This window comes from Salmo trutta, chromosome 1 (assembly GCF_901001165.1).
Source record: "Salmo trutta chromosome 1, fSalTru1.1, whole genome shotgun sequence".
Classification (NCBI taxonomy): Eukaryota; Metazoa; Chordata; class Actinopteri; order Salmoniformes; family Salmonidae; genus Salmo; species Salmo trutta.
In genome coordinates, this window is record NC_042957.1 from 20666403 (window position 1) to 20677535 (window position 11133).

Here is an 11133-nt window from a genome sequence, read left to right on the forward strand (position 1 = left end):
AATTGCACCTCAGATTGCAGCCCAAATCAATGCTTCACAGAGTTCAAGTAACAGGCACATCTCAACATCAGCTGTTTAGAGGAGACTGCGTGAATCAGGCCTTCATGGTCGAATTGTTGCAAAGAAACCACTACTAAAGGACACCAATAAGAAGAAGAGACTTGCTTGGGCCAAGAAACACAAGCAATGGAGATTAGACCAGTGAAAATCTGTCCTTTGGTCTGAGGAGTCAGAATTTAGATTTTTGGTTCCAACCGCCATGTCTTTGTGAGACGCGGAGTAGGTGAATGGATGATCTCCGCATGTGTGGTTCTCACCATGAAGCATGGAGGAGGAGGTGTGATGGCGTGAAGGTGCTTTGCTGGTGACACTGTCTGTGATTTATTTAGAATTCAAGGCACACTTAACCAGCATGGCTCCACAGCATTCTGCAGCGATACGCCATCCCATCTGGTTTGCACTGTTTTTCAACAGGACAATAACCCAAAACATACCTCCAGGCTGTGTAAGGGCTATTTGACGAAGAAGGAGTGTGATGGAGTGCTGCATCAGATGACCTGACCTCCACAATCACCCGACCTCAACCCAATTGAGATGGTTTGGGATGAGTTGGACCTCAGAGTGAAGGAAAAGTAGCCACCAAGTGCTCAGCATATGTGGGAACTCCTTCAAGACTGTTGGAAAAGCATTCCTCATGAAGTTGGTTGAGAGAATGCCAAGAGTTTGCAAAGCTGTCATCAAGGCAAAGCGGTGGCTACTTTTAAGAATCTTAACATGTTTTTTGTTACATGATGTGTTGTTTTATAGTTCTGATGTCTTCACTATTATTCTACAATGTAGAAAATAGTAAAAATAGAGAAAAACCTGTGAATGAGTAGGTGGGTCCAAACTTTTGACTGGTACTGTATGTTGAGCCAGAGAGCAATGTAGGCCTATTGCAACCCCCCTCAATCAGAAATAAATTCACATAGACTTGATGGGAAAATATAGCCTGCGTCAATGGTAAAAATAATGAATTAATAAACGTATCCACAAATTCAAATAAGTAGCACACAGCATCATGCATTGGACAACTTCAGCACCAAGGACAGTGACTCCAACCAACCTTTTTTTAAAGCAACAGACTGCCCTCTGGTGTTTGCCGAATATCTTTTTAAATGTTCTTATAGTGCCTTCAGAAAGTATTCATACCCCTCGACTTATTCCACATTTTGTTGTGTTACAGCCTGAATTCAAAATGGATTAAATATATTTTTTTCTAACCCATCTACACACAATACCCCATAATGACAAAGTGAAAACATGTTTTTAGACATTTCAAATTAGTTGTTGATCATTGCTAGACAACCATTTCCAGGTCTTGCCATAGATTTTCAAGTAGATTTAAGTGAAATCTGTAACTTTGTCACTCAGGAACATTCACTGCCTTGTGTTTTGGGTTATTGTCCTGCTGAAAGGTGAATTCAAATCAAACGTTATTTGTCACATGCGCCGAATACATCAGGTGTTGACCTTATAGTGAAATGCTTACTTACAAGCCCTTAACCAACAATGCTTTAAGAAGTTTTAAGGACAATTTACATGTAGGTAGAGTTCATCTCCTAGTGTCTGGGGGAAAGCAGACTGAGCCAGGTTTTCCTCAAGGATTTTGCTTGTGCTTAGCTCATTCCATTTATTTTTTATCTACCCAGTCCTTAACATTTTTTACATTTTAGTCATTTAGCAGACACTCTTATCCAGAGCATCTTACAGTAGTGAATTGCATACATTTCATACATGTTATTTTCTGTACTGGTCCCCCATGGGAATTGAACCCACAACCCTGGCATTGCAAACACCATGCTCTACCAACTGAGCCACACGGGACCAACGATTAACACGTACAAGCATACCCATAACATGATGCAGCTACCACTAGGCTTGAAAACATGGAGCGTTCTACTGAGTAATGTGTTGTATTGGATTTGCCCCAAACATAAAACTTTGTATTCAAGACAAAAAGTGAATTGCTTTGCCAATTGTTTTTGCAGTATTACTTTAGTGCCTTGTTGCAAACAGGATGCATGTTTTGGAATATTTGTATTCTGTACAAGCTTCCATCTTTTCACCTTGTCTATTAGGTTAGTATTGTGGAATAACTACAATGTTGTTGATCCATCCTCAGTTTTCTCCTATCACAGACATTACACTCTGTTACTGTTTTAAAGTCACCATTGGCTTCATAGTGAAATCCCTGAGTGGTTTCCTTCCTCTCCATGAATCGGAGTTAGGAAGGACGCCTGTATCTTTGTAGTGACTGGGTGTATTGATACACCATCCAAGGTGTAATTAATAACTTCATCATGATCAAAGGGATATTCAATATCTGTTTTTTTATTTGTACCCTTCTACCAATAGGTGCCCTTCTTTGCGAGGCGTTGGTAAACCACCTTGGTGTTTGTGGTTGATCTGTGTTTTAAATTCACTGCTCGACTGAGGGACCTTACAGATAATTGTATGAATGGGGTAGAGAGATGATGTAGTCATTCAAAAATCATGTTAAACACTATTATTGCACACAGAGTGAGTCCATGCAACTTATTATTTGACTAATTAAGCACATTTTTACTCCTGAACTTATTTAGGCTTGCCATGACAAAAGGGCTCAATACTTATTGACTCAAGACATTTTAGCTTTTCATTTTTAATGAATTTGTAAAAAAAAAAAATTGTGTGTATTGTGAGTAGGGCCAGTGACAAAAAAAATCTATACAATCCATTTTACATTCAGGCTTTAACAACAAAATGTGGAAAAAGTCAAGTCGTGCACTTTCTGAAGGCACTGTAGGTCTAATAACTTTGTAGTGTAAAGTGTCTGAGCAAAGAATCGTTTATGAAACAATTTCGCCCTCTTGTGGTTATAGCTTCAACCAGCATGTAGGCCTACATGATAAAAATCATCATAGGTCTCACAATCTGACATTGCAGGTGTTTAAGGCTTCATTTACACAGGCAGGCTAATTCTGATATGTTAGACTAGTGGCAATGTTTGCTATGTTTGCCATTAGTCTTTTGACCTATCAGATCTGATCTTTTGCCTATAATTGGGTAAAAAAACAGAACTGGGTTGCCTGTGTAAATGCAGCCTATGTATTCCTAGCCCATGAATGTCATGAAAATGTGTGAGGTCGAATTAAACCAGTTTTTACCGAAAAAGTAGGCCTACGCCTAAACATCAAATAGACTACAGACAGATAGTTCTTTGCTTGCTAGTCCTTATCGAAAAGTACTCTGGGTCTGTGGTTTGTCTCGACCAAGTTTACGAAGTAACTTTGAATATATATATATTTTTAGGCTACATCAGTACATCAGTCTGCAACCCGCGCGAGCATCCCACGCAGACCCTAGACAGATGCGACCCGGACCCTGGGGCATGAACGCGGCCTCTGTACATTATAGGGTCGAGTTGTGAGTCAAGTCCATCCGGCGCTCCACAACACAAATAAACATTTATGGAGACTAGACACTATGAAACTGCCTCTGCTGCTGCCCCAGGATCGTGAAGCTGATATTGATCCAGACTAACAGTGACATTTTGAGGGGTAGGGAGACGTCGGGCAGTAGGTGCTTGGGGGGACCTCAGTGTTTTTCGTGGAGTTAATTTGAGGTATAAGTCGGACGTAGCCTAGATACAGGTCCTACTATTTAGAAGGGTCTCCCTAAACATTCTCCTGCTATAGCTTGGGCTACATGCGGTCTCTGCAAGGTGCAAATTATGTCCAAGGATAATAGCTAAGAGTGCCTTCATTAGGCAATGTCTAACTGAATGTTATTGCCAAGCCTTGGTTGTATTTTATCCCTCTACAATATTGATGTCACTATCATGACCGGACATTGTGACAAATGGTGTGATCTCAAAACGAGTCATATGTTGCCGATCTATGTCCTCGTGTGAAGTGAGGACCCATCAATCAATCTTTCACCTTTTGAGAGGACAACCCTTCATGTTCGGCCTGACGTCATTGGTGACAGCTGGAACTGTCTTGAAACGGGTGGTCTACACCCATCCATCAAAGTTACTGCAACGAGATTGATGGCCCATCAGAACTATAATGAAGAGTTTATGTAGCTTGTCATCGAGAGCGAATTGGGATTTACAAAATGTAATTTATTTAATAGGTTTACTTGCATTTCAATCAAAGATCCAACATTACTTTATTTATATCACACTGTAAAACACTTTGGAAAAATACGCAAAATACGCCAAAATATGCAAAAATGCGAATGTTTCAGCACTGGCTACAATGAACAGCTCCGTTGCAATACAAGACATCGGAGCTGGCCAACTGCTGAACCAAATAGGCCTTTTAAGGGTACTTTAGTTTCATCGCCAGAATAATAAATGCCCAAGTGCCAGCCTGTTGCTCAAGCATCGTGGCCAGACAGAACACGTACTGTGCTAGCTGCACAAACAAGGAGTTGTTAGAGCTAACCACCATTTCGAAGTCGACCACACTTCTCGCTGTGTCCCTATGTAGGCTGCAGTTACGTGTATTCATGGATGCCAAGGAAAGCCATCCTTCCACCCAAAAATGACGAACCCCCCCCCCAAAAAACGTATCTTTCGTCTCACTGCGTTTCATAATTTCCCTTCAATTCGCAAGAGGCTGAATGTATCTCACCTGAGAAAGCATATGTCTCTGAATGTGTAGGCCACATATCTGATGCTGTCTGGTCAAAATAAGTATGGCATTTAATGCAATGGAAGCCTACGGGCATCTGGCCTCACTTTATAAAAAAGTATCAAATAATAGCTCAAATGAGTGAGCTCAACTCTATAAACAGTCCTGGCACACCAAAATAGTGTCAAGGGAAGACAGTTTGGATTTGGCTTTACTCCAATCACATCAAGAGCCAAACATCATTGACAGAAACAACTTGAATTGTGGCACCTTGTTGTGTTGTTGTCCTCCGGTCGATAGCTAGCTAGCTAAAATAGGCTATTTCCTAAATTAGCTATGGATGGAGATATGGATTTGGACTTGTAGTTTTACTTCATTCTCCGTACTGGCCAATGATTATAATGGCGATTCTGGTCCAACCATAAATTCATACATTGTGCCCCTGGCCTGGTAGGATGGAAGTTCAATATGTAGCAAAATGTAGAAGGCTGATGTTAACTAGCTGGCTCAACTTGTACTGTATGACAGAGTCATAGACCGTTTCATCAACATGAAAGAGAGGAGGATGGCATTGAAGTTTCTCTACAAGTAGGGTGAGTCAACATGTTTCTTTCTACTTGCACGAACGAACGCACACGCACACGCACACACACACACACACACACACACACACACACACACACACACACACACACACACACACACACACACACACACACACACAGAGACATCATAACCATGGACAGCCACATATTTACACTGAACAAAAATATAAACACAACATGTAAAGTGTTGGTCGCATGTTTCATGAGCTGAAATAAAAGATCCCAGAAATGTTCCATACGCACAAAAAGCTTATTTCTCTCAAACCTTGCACTCAAATTTGTTTACATCCCTGTTAGTGAGCATTTCTCCTTTGTCAAGATAATCCATCCACCTGACAGGTGTGGCATATCAAGAAGCTGATTAAACAGCATGATCATTACACAGGTGCACCTTGTGCTAGGGACAATAAAAGGACACTCTAAAATGTGCCGTTTTGTCACACAACACAATGCAACAGATGTCTCAAATTGAGGGAACGTACAATTGGCATGCTGACTGCAGTAATGTCCACCAGAGCTGTTGCCAGATAATTTAATCTTCATTTCTCTACCATAAGTCACCTCCAACAGTTTGTTTAGAGAATTTGGCAGTACATCCAACCGGCTTCACAACTGCAGACCACGGGTAACCATGCCAGCCCAGGACCTCCACATCCGGCTTCTTCACCTGCGGGATCATCTGAGACCAGCCACCGGGACAGCTGTAGGTTTGCACAACTGAATAATTTCTGCACAAACTGTCAGAAACCGTCTCAAGTAGCTCATCTGCATGCTCGTCATCCTCACCAGGGTCTTGACCTGACTGCAGTTCCACATCGTAACCGACTTCAGTAGGCAAATGCTCACCTTCAATGGCCACTGGCACGCTGGAGAAGTGTGCTCTTCATGGATGAATCCCAGTATCAACTGTACCAGGCAGATGGCAAACGTGGTGTATGGTGTCAAGTGGGCGAGCGGTTTGCTGATGGTGATGTGAACAGAGTGCCCCCCAAAAAAAACTCTATGTGAAGATGTCTCGCTGCATGAGACAAATGTTGATCACACGAGATACTTACTTCTTTTTAATAAAAGTATCTGTATGCCCAGTCATGTGAAATCCGTAGATTAGGGCCTAATTAATTTATTTCAATTGACCGATTTCCCAATATGAACCAGTAAAATCTTTGAAATTGTTGCATGTTGTGTTTATATTTTTGATCAGCGTAGCTTACGTCGATTGGACTAAATAGTTTTCGGTATCTTTTAGTTGTCACTGTATTAGACTAAATTATTTGGCCCGGGTATCCTGGAAGGATATCGACCTCATCCCGTCAGTAGAGGATGCCTGGTTATTTTTTTTAAATGCCTTCCTCACCATCTTAAATAAGCATGCCCCATTCAAGAAATGTATAACCAGGAACAGATATAGCCCTTGGTTCTCTCCAGACCTGACTGCCCTTAACCAACACAAAAACATCCTGTGGCGTTCTGCATTAGCATCGAATAGCCCCTGTGAAATGCACCTTTTCAGGGAAGTTAGAAACCAATATACACAGGCAGTTAGAAAAGCCAAGGCTAGCTTTTTCAAGCAGAAATTTGCTTCCTGCAACACAAACTCAAAAAAGTTCTGGGACATTGTAAAGTCCATGGAGAATAAGAGCACCTCCTCCCAGCTGCCCACTGCACTGAGGATAGGAAACTCTGTCACCACCAATAAATCCACTATAATTGAGAATTTCAATAAGCATTTTACTACGGCTGGCCATGCTTTTCCACCTGGCCACCCCTACCCCGGTCAACAGCACTGCACCCCCCACAGCAACTCGCCCAAGCCTTCCCCATTTCTCCGACCATTTCGAATCCCACCGTACCTTCTCTGCTATGCAATCTGGTTTCAGATCTGGTCATGGGTGCACCTCAGCCATGCTCAAGGTCCTAAACGATATCTTAACCGCCATTGATAAGAAACAGTACTGTGCAGCCGTATTCATTGACCTGGCCAAGACTTTCGACTCTGTCAATCACCACATCCTCATCAATAGACTCAACAGCCTTGGTTTCTCAAATGATTGCCTCGACTGGTTCACCAACTACTTCTCCGACAGAGTTCAGTGTGTCAAATCTGAGGGCCTGTTGCCCGGGCCTCTGGCAGTCTCTATGGGGGTGCCACAGGGTTCAATTCTTGGGCCGACTCTCTTCTCTGTATATATCAATGATGTCGCTCTTGCTGCTGGTGAGTCTCTGATCCACCTCTACGCAGACGACACCATTCTGTATACATCTGGCCCTTCTTTGGACACTGTATTAACAACCCTCCAGACGAGCTTCAATGCCATACAACTCTCCTTCCGTGGCCTCCAACTGCTCTTAAATACAAGTAAAACTAAATGCATGCTCTTCAACCGATCGCTGCCTGCACCTGCCCGCTCGTCCAGCATCACTACTGTGGACGGATCTGACTTAGAATATGTGGACAACTACAAATACCTAGGTGTCTGGTTAGACTGTAAACTCTCCTTCCAGACTCACATAAAACATCTCCAATCCAAAGTTAAATCTAGAATTGGCTTCCTATTTCGCAACAAAGCATCCTTCACTCATGCTGCCAAACATACCCTCGTAAAACTGAACATCCTACCGATCCTCGACTTCGGCGATGTCATTTACAAAATAGCCTCCAACACCCTACTCAACAAGTTGGATGCAGTCTATCACAGTGCCATCCGTTTTGTCACCAAAGCCCCATATACTACCCACCACTGCAACCTGTACGCTCTCGTTGGCTGGCCCTCGCTTTATACTCGTCGCCAAACCTACTGGCTCCAGGTCATCTACAAGACCCTGCTAGGTAAAGTCCCGCCTTATCTCTGCTCGCTGGTCACCATAGCTGCACCCACCCGTAGCACACGTTCCAGCAGGTATATCTCACTTGTCACCCCTAAAGCCAATTCCTCCTTTGGCCGCCTCTCCTTCCAGTTCTCTGCTGCCAATGACTGGAACGAACTACAAAAATCTCTGAAACTGGAAACACTTATCTCCCTCACTAGCTTTAAGCACCAGCTGTCAGAGCAGCTCACAGATCACTGCACCTGTACATAGCCCATCTATAAATAGCCCAAACAACTACCTCTTCCCCTACTGTATTTATTTATTTAGCTCCTTTGCACCCCAGTATTTCTACTTTGCACACTCATCTACTGTCAAATCTACCATTCCAGTGTTTTAATTGCTATATTGTATTTACTTCGCCACCATGGCCTATTTATTGCCTTTACCTCCCTTATCTCACCCTCATTTGCTCACATTGTATATAGACTTATTTTTCTACTGTATTATTGACTGTATGTTTGTTTTACTCCATGTGTAATTCTGTGTTGTTATATGTGTCAAACTGCTTTGCTTTATCTTGGCCAGGTCGCAGTTGTAAATAAGAACTTGGTTAAATAAAATTGAAATAACATTTGATGATGTTGAAATGTTGAAGTTGAAATGGTGCTGGAATAGTGGAGGCAGTTCCTGTTTTCTTTGCGACTTGCGGTAACTGTGGTTCTAAATCAATAGTTATTTAGTGGTTCTAAATCAATAGTTATTTAGTAGTTGGGAAAATGTTGGCAACATTAACTTACTTGCCCATGCTGTAGGTGATGTAACTGTTTGGTATATGCAATATGCTTTGTGGACTTCACTGGACAGAGGTTGCTCTCCGCTTTTGTGATGAAATAAAGGTGTGGTTGAACTTATTATGCCAGTGTGTCTCCTTATTGTCTCAGCCTTAGGCCTATACACTGCGTGCACAATTATTAGGCAAATTGTATTCCTCGGGATTCATTTTATTGTTGAACAAACACAGTGCTCTCAGTCAATCCAAAATGTCATTGAACCTCAAACCTGAATGTTTAATAAAGGAAAAGTGAGTTTTGTCTTTCTCAGGGAAATATATAAGTGTGCACAATTATTAGGCAACTATTAGTGTGCAGAATTATTAGGCAACTAAATTACAAAAATAATTTCTCTCAACTCACTTGTTGATTTTCAATTTTTAGAGTAAGTGTAACAGATAAGTAACACAAAATGACAATTATATAACATTTTTGGCATTTCAAAAATATTCAGTGACCAATATAGCCACCCTTATTTTCAACAACTACCATGAGCCTTCCATCCATGGAGTCTGTCAGTTTCTTGATCTGTTCACGATCAATTTTCGCTGAAGCAGCAACCACAGCCTCCCAAATGCTGTTCAAAAAGGTGTATTGTCTTCCATCACTGTAAATCTCACGTTTGAGAAGGGCCCACAAGTTCTCAATAGGATTTAAGTCAGGTGAGGAAGGGGGCCAGGTCATTATTCAGGCATCTTTGAGGCCCTTGCTGGCTAGCCAAGCAGTGGAGTACTTGGATGCATGTGATGGAGCATTGTCCTGCATAAAGATCATGGCCTTCTAGAATGCTGAGGACTTCTTCCTGTACGACTGTTTGATGAAAGAATCTTCCAGAAACTGGCAGTAGGTTTGGGAGTTGAGTTTCAGTCCATCTTCAACTCGAAAAGGTCCAACTACTTCATCCTCAATGATAGCAGCCCATACCAGTACCCCTCCTTCACCTTGCTGGCACCTGACTCAATGTGGTGCCCTGTGTCCATTACTGATCCAGCCATGGGCCCATCCATTTGGTCCATCAAGAGTCACTTTCATTTCATCTGTCCATAAAACCTTTGAAAAATCTGTCTTCAGGTATTTCTTTGCCCAATCTTGACGTTTCAACTTGTGAATCTTATTCAGTGGTGGTCTTGTTTCAGTCTTCTTGACCTTGGCCATGTCTCTGAGCACTTGACACCTTGTACTTCTGAACACTCCAGGTAGGTTGCAGTTCTGGAATACGGTGGCACTGGAGGATAATGGGTTCCTGGTAGTTTGACGTTTAATTCTTCTCAAGTCATTTGCAGTTAATTTGCGCCTTTTCTTCCCCATGCGTTTTTGCGCCCCAGTTGACTATTCACAACAAATCGTTTGAATTTCCGGTGGTCACACCTCAATAGTTTAGCTATTTAAAGAGTGTTGCATCCGTCTGAAAGGCATTTTACATTTTTGGCTTTTCAGTGTCAGTTAAATTTCTTTTTTGGCCCATTTTACCTGAGGTAATGAGGCTGCCTAATAATTATGCACACTTTCACCACACCCTCCCTCATTACACAAATACATATCACCTGAAAATGATTAAATCCAATAAGCATTCAAGTTTATATGGTTTGGAGTTCGAAAATGTGAATAGAAACAATGATAAGATCAGAATACTCACTTGCCTAATAATTGTGCGCACAGTGTATATCACGGTCGCAAGGCATTTGAACTAACAGGTAATAGAGCAAACAATGCAACTATCACAACACATAAGTTGTCATATGGCTTTATTTCTGGCTTCCCCACGCACCGCTACTGGTAGGCCTACCAGATACAATGTAACAGTGGATTAAATCAAATGGAGCAACTCCCCGCTGTGAAGTTGTTGTTGGCAAACCTAACATTTCAACAAAACCGTTCGAGTGCAAGTTTGCATGAAGTCAAAACTTTAAAAAGTTGTTGGGAACTTTAGGAATTTTCTGTCAATGAGAAAAAAATGGAAAACCCTATATGGACATTCGGTCTCATTCATGGTAGTTATGCACTGATATCATTGACAGCCTTCCCTGTTCCTTTTGAATTAGCTGGTGGTGACAACATCCAATGCATTTTATAGTAGGCATACCACCTCTGCTTGCCATGCCAGAAAGTGCTCCAGAGGTACTGCCAACTCTTTTGGTGAAACCGCCTTTCGTCCTAGTCAAGGGGACATGAGTTAAGCATTAAACATTTGTATTATCATATGCAAATGAAGAGTGAGTCATTCTGCTC